Consider the following 9,511-nt stretch of genomic DNA (forward strand, 5'->3'; position numbering starts at 1 on the left):
ATGTAAGTTGGTATAACTTATGAAATTCATTGTAATAATGGCGCTTGCTAATCCAGAAAGAAATAGTCGGGAAGTAGAATGTTAGTGGCGAGAATTCTAGGACGAGATTATCAGAGTTTTTCAGATACGATGGCCTTAGGATTAAATTATTCCAAAGTAAGCTTATCAAATTGTAACCAGGCTGATATTAGATTTCATTATTATAATATTCTAGGCATTTAATCGCACAAAATGCCTTATAATCTTTGGAAAACGGAAAAGATACGCGATCCTAGCAATCAACAGACGTTGTGCGAATGCTACAATTTCACACCGTGGTAAAACCGAAACCTAATAATTCATTCTCTTCTAAGTGGCACGGAGAAATCTTCTGGGAATACACGAAATCGAGGCGGAAATTGAAGCCAACGTTGTATACAGCAGAAATATACATAAAAGAGGTCCCACCAACCATGTACCCACCTAGTGGCTGGTTAATGGAACTCGGATATAGGACAGGAAATTTTATGGTAAGAATGCCAATTTTTTAAACTTCTCTGTCCAGTAGTTCAAATGCTGTAAACTTCTTGAGAGCCGCTATACTAAGACTTTCAAGTAAATTTCTACACCAACAAAATAGTAAAAAAGACTAATTTATAATTGCTCAATAACACAGACCACTGATGACAGAAACGCGTAGTTAAACGCAACAATAGACGAAAACATTTAAAGTTTATTTATTCGCTGAATCTCTTGTCAGGTTTCTTTTCTGTTGAAGTGTCTCTTGAATCTGCCATAAGATAAGCTTGTTATTATTATTGAGTAAACTCACTCCAGAATGTATTTTACCTTCGAACCCCTTTTAATGATGGCTCCTTTGTTAAAAACTATTGTAAAAACCAAATTTCTAGATCTTACACCTTTAGTCTTTACGCCGAAAGAATATTGTTATATTCTAATTTCTGATCGTCACGCATACTGACAAAAGATCTAGAAATCCTAAACCAACGAAGGATTAAAATTATAATATCGTTTTGGCATATTTCAGCTTTTATCCTAAGCTCATGTCCGTCGTGGCAGCGAACAGATTGACTAAAATTACAGCAACTGGCCGTAGTGGATGTATAACACCAACTCCCGCTGAGGGATGGCCTAAAATTTCGCAAGCATTGCCAGACGAAGGCTATTGTTACATGCGAGGTTATACCACGGCTTTAATGATCTCCGGTTGTAGGAAAGTGTCCATTGAATTGGCAATTTGGAATTTAATATTTCAATCAATGTGTTTAATGTATAAGAGTCTAGGAATATTTCGGTCCGGGTCATTTTTGAATGCTTCTTACAACTTTGTTTTATTTTTCACAGATCCGTAAGCAATTCAGGAATAACTACTCTTGGGAATATTTCTTCACGAAATTTCGCGGTTGGCAAAGTATCGTGTTGTGAACACCCATGTCCAAAATCTCGCAGTTTTATTCAAGAATATCAAAAGAGCATGTGTAAGGTAGGATCATTTATTAAATTCATTCTAAGAGCGCTTGCTGATCCCAACAGTGCTGATGTGCAGTGGAAACAAACGCGGAGGAATTATAATTTTGAGATGATGAAACAAAACTTAATTTTGAAGCATCATCATACATAAATATAGAACTCTGCAAGTATAGATTTTATGCGAAAGCTATCACTGAATTCGAACACATCTCCGGCAAGTTTGTCTCGAAAACCGAATATAAAGCGGCATTCCAGAAGTTCAGAACATTTTTGCGTTCACAAAAATTTTCACAAATTGGCGCTATGATGCGTCTGGTCATAGTGTTTTTTATTCGTTAACCGCTGTTGATACTTTTTACACAACCCTTTTCGTTATGTGGTTCGGCTTCGGATTAATAGCAGGATCGTCGGGGCCGTATGGAGCACAGCTTACAAGTAAATAAATATGATAATCCGATGCAGCGACAGGTTTGCTTTCTCCAACTTATATTCTCTCACTGCAATCTGACGTCAACTTCTTATATAACCGACAAATATATAGTGCCTTATTGTGCATTGGGCATTCGTGCATTGTGCCTAGTGTTTGTCGAAGTTTCAACCACGGGCAACCGTAACCTTTCCTGTACATGAGTTAAATTAGTTATATACGGCATCTGAGGTCGATGGGCCTCCTTGCTAAATTCTACGTTTATGAAGACACGTTTGTGGTATGTTTTCTTTACTTTGGTTGTAATGGTTAGTTTCAGCTTCCGTTGAAAACCACTTTTCTTTAAAAAAAGGTTTTGTTCATGCAGGTCTTTGTGTAATTTTGAGACAGGAACTGACATGGGTTAAATTAGAGTTTTCAGTTTTATTCACTTATATTCTCTTGAAAGAAATTCACTTCAGATGAAAGTTCCCATTGGTAGAAATTTGTGGTAAAGCTTAAGCAATCGCCTATTTGAAAAATCTTCGCTGGTGTTCTGTTCCTGGGGTCGCCAGGACCTTGTCTTTTTTCGATCCGTAGAAACTTTAGGACGAAAAATGGAAGGAGGTAATAGCAAGCTCACACACTGTTCCGGCAGCACGTTTCTCTCTTTCACATACTTTCGACGGCAATTCCTTGTATATTTTGATTTTGGCAGAGTGTATTACAAACTGAACAAGAAACTTTAATGAAATGGTGCTCCTGCTGTTGCATTTCACGCTCCAACACAGGTGAACGGGCCCTAGTCAATTTCAAGTCCACGTGCGCCGGCATCAGTTTCCGCATTAATTTCTTGAATTCCCCGTTTGTACATGTCTTCATTTACTCCGGATCTTACCCAAACCAAATGTCCCTGCTTGTTATTACATCTCTTTCTTTCACCTACTCACTCAGGCCACTCTTTAAAATAATTATTTATTAATAATTATTTATTAATAATTATTTTGGTCATCTATTGGAAAAATAAAAATTAGGTATGAAACAATTTGTAGTATGGGGCTGAGTATAGCAAGTGCTTTTCGAGGTTAGCATCTGACTTCCTTTACCGCGGAAGAACTGGTATCATTATTATTCTTGCTGTGGCTACCAAGCCATAATGCTAATGGATATCTTAACATACCGTTATTTTATTACCTATGACTGTATGTCAACAACAATTTCCTAATTCCTGACATGGCAAAGAAATTTATACGGCCTTCGCTGTTGTCCAGCTACAACTACAATAAAAAACATAGACAAGCCCTGAAACTGTTTAAGAATGGAAATGGGTCGACACGTTGGTACTCAACAGTATTGAGTGCTAAACCATTTCTATTCAATATCTTACAACATTCAAAATGTATCAGTTCGCAAAATATCAAGTGTCACAGCATTATTTTTTTAATCTATAAAAGGCTATACTATGCAATAAGTACACCTGTATCCATCATAGGTTTATACCAGTTCATAACAGTGTGTGTTCGGTCAAAACGTCATTTATGAGTTTTAATATAAGTCCATAGTTGATAATAATACCAGAGAGATCTGTCTGTTTGCGCCACACTGTGAAAATATTGGCTCTAAAATAATCGGTCCTGCAATGTTTCAAACTATGAGTTTTGCAGGTTTAATAATCACTGAAAGTAGTTTAGTTATATTAGTTATATAAAAAACCAGAATGTACATTTTCTCCTGATTCTGTTCCGCTGTTTTAGATTTGATTTGCGCTGCCAATTTAAGCCTGACATTGTAAAATTATCATTAGACTTTGTTCAGCTCTCCCCCTTAATTCGGGAATAACCCGTGCCAAATTCCCGTGGCATGAAATGCTGTACTATTAGTCAAAATATTAGATTTATGTCTAACAAAGTGTTCAACTGTTCGTCCCGCAAGGATTAGATAATATTATTGCATCCAGCCATAATTCCAATGTTTTAACGTCGGGAATCACGTTATTGCAAACAAAAACCTTAATTGCTTTGTAGTATATTATAAAACAAGTTTTGCGGTTGGACAAGTTTCATGTTAATTATAATATTATAAATAAACAAATTAGATTCATTATGAATAACAAGTTATACATATTATTGCAATATGACATGAAATGATGTTTCCAGTTTTCTAATAGAGAGAAAAGAATTGCAGTGGATATCTTAATATTAATTTTATATAACCGCGAAATTTGGAATAGGTGAATTGAAAAACCGATCTCGGGAGGTTTTGAAAAACTAAAAAAGAAACTTTAATGAAAATAGGCCCCTATACCGTGGTCTCCACCGTTCCACCGGAGTTCGAGGGACCCTCGTCCAATTCACTTTGTTCCTTATGTTGGTAATGCTTAAAATTGGTAGCTAAAAATTGGTACAGGTGATAAAAAAGTCTCAAAGATAAAAAAATACAAACGTTTCCACGAAACACTTGTTTTTGTGAGTTTTAATGTTTCATGAATCATGAGTTTTAATATAAGTCAATAATTGATAATTAATACCAGTTTCAATTAAGACCAGCATTTGTGTATTTGCGCCAGTTTGTGTAAAATAGTGGCTCCAGAATGATCAGTCCTGCAATGCTTCTAATTATTATTTTTGCGGGTTTTTAATTTCTTAAGCTAGTATATTTTATAGCATTTAGAATCGAAAACGGGAATTGTAAATGATCATTAGATGTAGTTCTTCACTTTCCCTTCATTTGGGAATACACCCATGCCATTATAATCGTTCAATTATAACTGCATCGAGGCATAATGCCAATGTTTTTACATCGTAAATCCTGTTATTGCTAACTAAACCTTTGGCTTTGTAGTATATTTCAATAATTTAATCTTTATATAAATCCCCCTCTTAGCAATAATAAGCATTAAATTGAATTTATCAAAATACCATTGTTGTGAAAAATATATGACCATGAGGTATAAATAACAAGTTAAGCAGGTTTCACAAATTTAGTTGCACACATTGCGTAATTACATAAAAATATTTTTATATTTTTTAAAAAGAAAGAAAACAATTGCAGTGGACCACCTTAATAATTATTCAGTTAACCTAAGTTACTAAGTAAACATTTTCGCTCATTGCCTAACGTCAAATTTTAAAAAGGCGAAGTCAGTTTTAAAAAATTCAGAGCATATTAGCGACTGCATGATTGAGCCTCGTCCAATACAAAAATTGGTAGAAGTGATAAAAAAGTTCCCATGTTAAAGAATATTACAAAAGTTTTCTATCAAATACTTGTTTTTGGTTTTATACCTAAAACTACCAAAAATTGTTGGGTAAATCAACAGAAATTCTTAATTGAACGTTTCATTTGCTCACAAATGGTGTTCATACTGCGAAATTGAATGGATATTCCTCCTTAATATTCCGTGTACATGAGTTTGTAAGTTGGTCTTTTTTGCTGATCACTTGCCGCTGCACAAGTTGTGTAGCTGGTTAGTTCACGGTTAAAAACTTCAAGGTGCACGCAGTAGTTTCATATTCTTGTATATCGTTTGTCTTGTGTATTTATTTATCCCGAAAACAAAGAATCAATTCTGATATAAGATACATAAGCGAATGTTGTCAAGACCGGTTTCGAGATATTTACGAAACACGATTACTGGCCGCGCTTATACTTTTACTTATTGTCATATATATAGCATACTTATAACGAAATCCTAAAAGTTTTATGGATATCGATTCAAAAAATAACTAAAAAACGATAAATAACTCAAATGTTTTAATAATAACGATCAAAGTCCGAGAAACAAGCGGCATCTTCACGTTGCATTTCGCAGTCCAAAGTTCATTTTCACAGAAACAAGTTGTAAAAGAACTTGGTCTTAGTTCAAAACGATTCCCTGTTTTCCCGTTTGTCTCTTCCCTTTTCAGAGATAGCTCTTCGACGATAACGTTAAAATTACTTGAAAAGCCCTTTAGCTAGTCAAATCCGAAAATCGGTAATCCGAAATTCTTTGACTGTCGAGTACTAGTGTCGTGAGATTTTCAGAAAGCATGATAATGAAAATACGATTCAATAAGGTCGTGATAAGGGCTTTTTGCGTGAAAACTGTTAAATTGCATTTCACCCGGTTAGAGCATGGAAAAAATTGTCTCACCTACCTTGTTGAGAAAGCTTGGTATAGACCTCGGATAACGGAACAATGGACGAGTCACGACAGTCATGAAAGTTTACCTCAAATGTGAGTTGGTTTTTGACATCACTGCATGTGCCACTGACCACAAATCGAAATTAATTCTCCTGGATCTATCTGCATGCTTGATAATGTATAATATATTCCTTTGTTACGATTTCGGTCGCCGAAGTGAGTACCAATTCAGAATAAGAGTTTAAAGACATTTCAGTCTATGCGAAATTTGTTTTCTATACAATAATTATTTATATATGTAGAGATTCGTGGACAAAGTCAAGAATAACTGGAACAAACGTAATATTCAGTTTACCTAAGTTTGCGAGTTGACATTTTCGTTAAATACCTATCGTCCAATTTTAAAAACGTGATGTCAAAAAACGATCCCGCAGGTTTTAAAATAAGTAGAGAGTATGTTTGCATGCAACTGAACAAGACACGTTGGTGAAATGGCGTTCCTACCGTTGCATCTCCCGTTCCTCATGCATTCGTTCTTTCTACCTTCTCGCCTTCTTCTATTCTGGCGCGGGCATCTGGTTCCGCCTCAATCTCCTCTATGCCTCGCTCATACATCTACCTGTTTTAGGTTGACGGCGGAAACTGAAGCCGGTCTCTCCATGTTGTTAAGTTTTTTCTTTCGACAGAACGCCTGTTGAAATTAAATTTTCAGTTTTGCAAAAAATTCTAAATGGCTAAAGATAAGAAAGATAGCTTACCTTTTATACGACCCAAAGAACACGACGTCGCAACGCTTATTAACAGCTTAGCCGCCAGCCGGGACAAAATACGAAATAAGATGCAAGCAAATTCACAATTAATTAATATAAAGATATTGAAATATATACATAATATATACATAAAATATTTTTTTATTATTAGTCGCAACAGGGGAATGGTTTCTTGTTCTTAAAATAGAAAACAACAAGACGCACATTTCGCACTTAAAAAGTGCACACATTTTAAATCAATTGATTTTGACGACAAAATACTTATGTGATGTTCTTCAATGTGGTAGCGTAGACCACCTTCCGTCGTTTTAACACATACTGAAAAATGTTTTAGTGTCAGGAAAATTTCTAAAAGAAGATAATTCACAGGTTTATTTCCCACTTAATTTATGCAGTCAACCAGATCACGGGATGTTGTGACGAGCATTAGTGTTCGAATTAAGGCCTTAGGTTAAATAATAATTAGGCTAGACGGAAAATATCTAAAAGAAGATAATTAAGTGGTTTATTTCTTATATATTATATGTTTTAGTTATATGCCCGTGGAGAGTGATTGGCAGGTTGGTTAGCCAACAAGATCGCAGTAGTAATGTGACGAGTTTTACAGTTAATTCTGCGCGTTATAATATATCAGTGTTCGAAGGCCTTAGCTTTGCTAGATGGTATTTTGGAAACCGAGTGGACTGTGCAATTTCGTTTGATGCAATTCACGGCACGAAATTTCTCAACTTTTCAATTCATTTTCTGGGGAATTTTTTTTTCAAATCTAGCGATTATTTATATATGAGACGAACTAGATGAATTGATTATTTAATAAGAAGGGGAAATTTCGTTGAAACGATTTATTACTCCTGCTTGAGCACTGGAGTTGAAAATTCGCCTTGGTTTTGTTTTGCTTTTGTTGCTTTTTTAAATTTATTTTTCGTCGTCGCAAGCGTTATTTGGCGCGAAATATAGTGGTATTTGAAATGTGTATGTGAACGTATTTATCTACGTCCCAGTTTTGTCTCCTAAGAGTTGTGGTGCACAGCTCGAAGTTTAGGCTTATTTTCCGAGGCTAATTTTGATTTCGCTCGTATGATACGGCAAATCCTCCAAGAGGAACAAATAAACCGTTCTTTTGATGCTGTTCGATTAAGTTTAGATGTGCTTCTGAATTTCGCGAACGAATAACATTTAGGTTGGCAAGGCATCTAAATGAGTACGAACTACAGGGTGTCCCAAAAAAACGAAAACTATTGAAATCACTCATTGTTAAAATTTGAATGCCGTGTTCACGAATTTCAGCCCGTGGGGATTTAATGCAACTTATAAAATGCTAAATGCTTTGTGTTGCTAGAGAAAGGGGACATATCGAAGGTCACGGTTTTTGAGATGCACATTTAAATATTGTTATCCATATTTGTAAATTGTAAATATTGTTAATAAATATAATTTTTACGAACAAGCAAATTTGACTGCATCACATGCATGCATAAAAATGCTTATGGCAACCCCGATTTATACATTTGTGGGCCCAACAGAGTGCTTAGGCATTCAAACTCTAACAATGGCATTGTTATGTGTGATTTCAATAGTTTTCGTTTTTTGGGACACCCTGCATATTGTTTATGTTCAGAATCTTTATATTGAAGACTGGCACGTGCACGGCACGCCGGAGTTAGGACACGTTAGGCACGTGCACGGCACGCCGGAGTTAAACAGGCGTTTTGATGATATTTTTGCAGTACTCAAATCCATAGAGTAAAGAAAGGTAAACTATTAGAAATATCAAATGATTTAAACGATGCTATATCAAGTTCCCCTTAAAAATGCCTAACCTTGCTCATCAACTTCCGTTTTAATACTGGTTTCCTTTTTGGAATTTTGGAATTAGTAAGCAATATACATTTGTATCTGCTCTATCTATGTATAAATGGTTTCAAGCACACTTTAGTATTTTGCTCACTTGCTTTTGACACGAGAACATAAATTCCATATCTTTGCGCTACCGCGTGTAATGTTTTGTTTATTATACAGGCCTATAATTAATTGAAAACAGTTAAATATGGACGAAATGTGCATGACAAAGCATTATACAAGTTACAAAGCTTAATAATTGAAAAAAAGTGTTAGAAAATGTTAATCTTCTTTATTAGCTTTGGCTTGATTCTGAAGAATCTATAATGCACGATTCTTCTTCGCTTTTGCTTTTGACTACAAAGCTGTGCAGGGAAACCTAATCTTGATCCGTGTAAATAGCAAGACGATGCGCTGCTTGTCTCATGAATCAAAATAGAATGACTTTTGACTGAGTTAATACCAGTTTAGCCGGCTGTTGCACCAGATAATGCACCAGAAATCTGCTTTTGTTTCTTGTCTTACAAAATCGAATTCTTATTTATCGAAGCAACGCGTACGTTTTTATGTCCTGTTATTTGAATGATTTTGGAATTTGGAAATCTCGTTATCAACAAGCAGTTTGAACCAAATGCTTTCTTGTGCTATGACTTATTAGCTTCTTGTCAGTTTCCATGCCGAAATCTTCAACCATTCTCTTTAACATGTTTCACTGTGAATTTACACAAAGCGGAGAACATTTGTATACTATTGTTGTCCTTCCTAGCTCGGAATTTCGAATTTCGAATATTGCTTCTGGTCTGCATGCATGGTATAGGCCGAGTAACTGTTACAGAACCGTAATCTAAGTTAGTTTTGTTTTAGTAAATTTGAAGGTTTTTTTAAGATTTGAAGATTCCGCAG

The sequence above is a fragment of the Dendronephthya gigantea genome, unplaced genomic scaffold (genome assembly GCF_004324835.1).
Source record: "Dendronephthya gigantea isolate DGI-Jeju-01 unplaced genomic scaffold, DenGig_1.0 000217F, whole genome shotgun sequence".
NCBI classification, from domain to species: Eukaryota; Metazoa; Cnidaria; class Anthozoa; order Malacalcyonacea; family Nephtheidae; genus Dendronephthya; species Dendronephthya gigantea.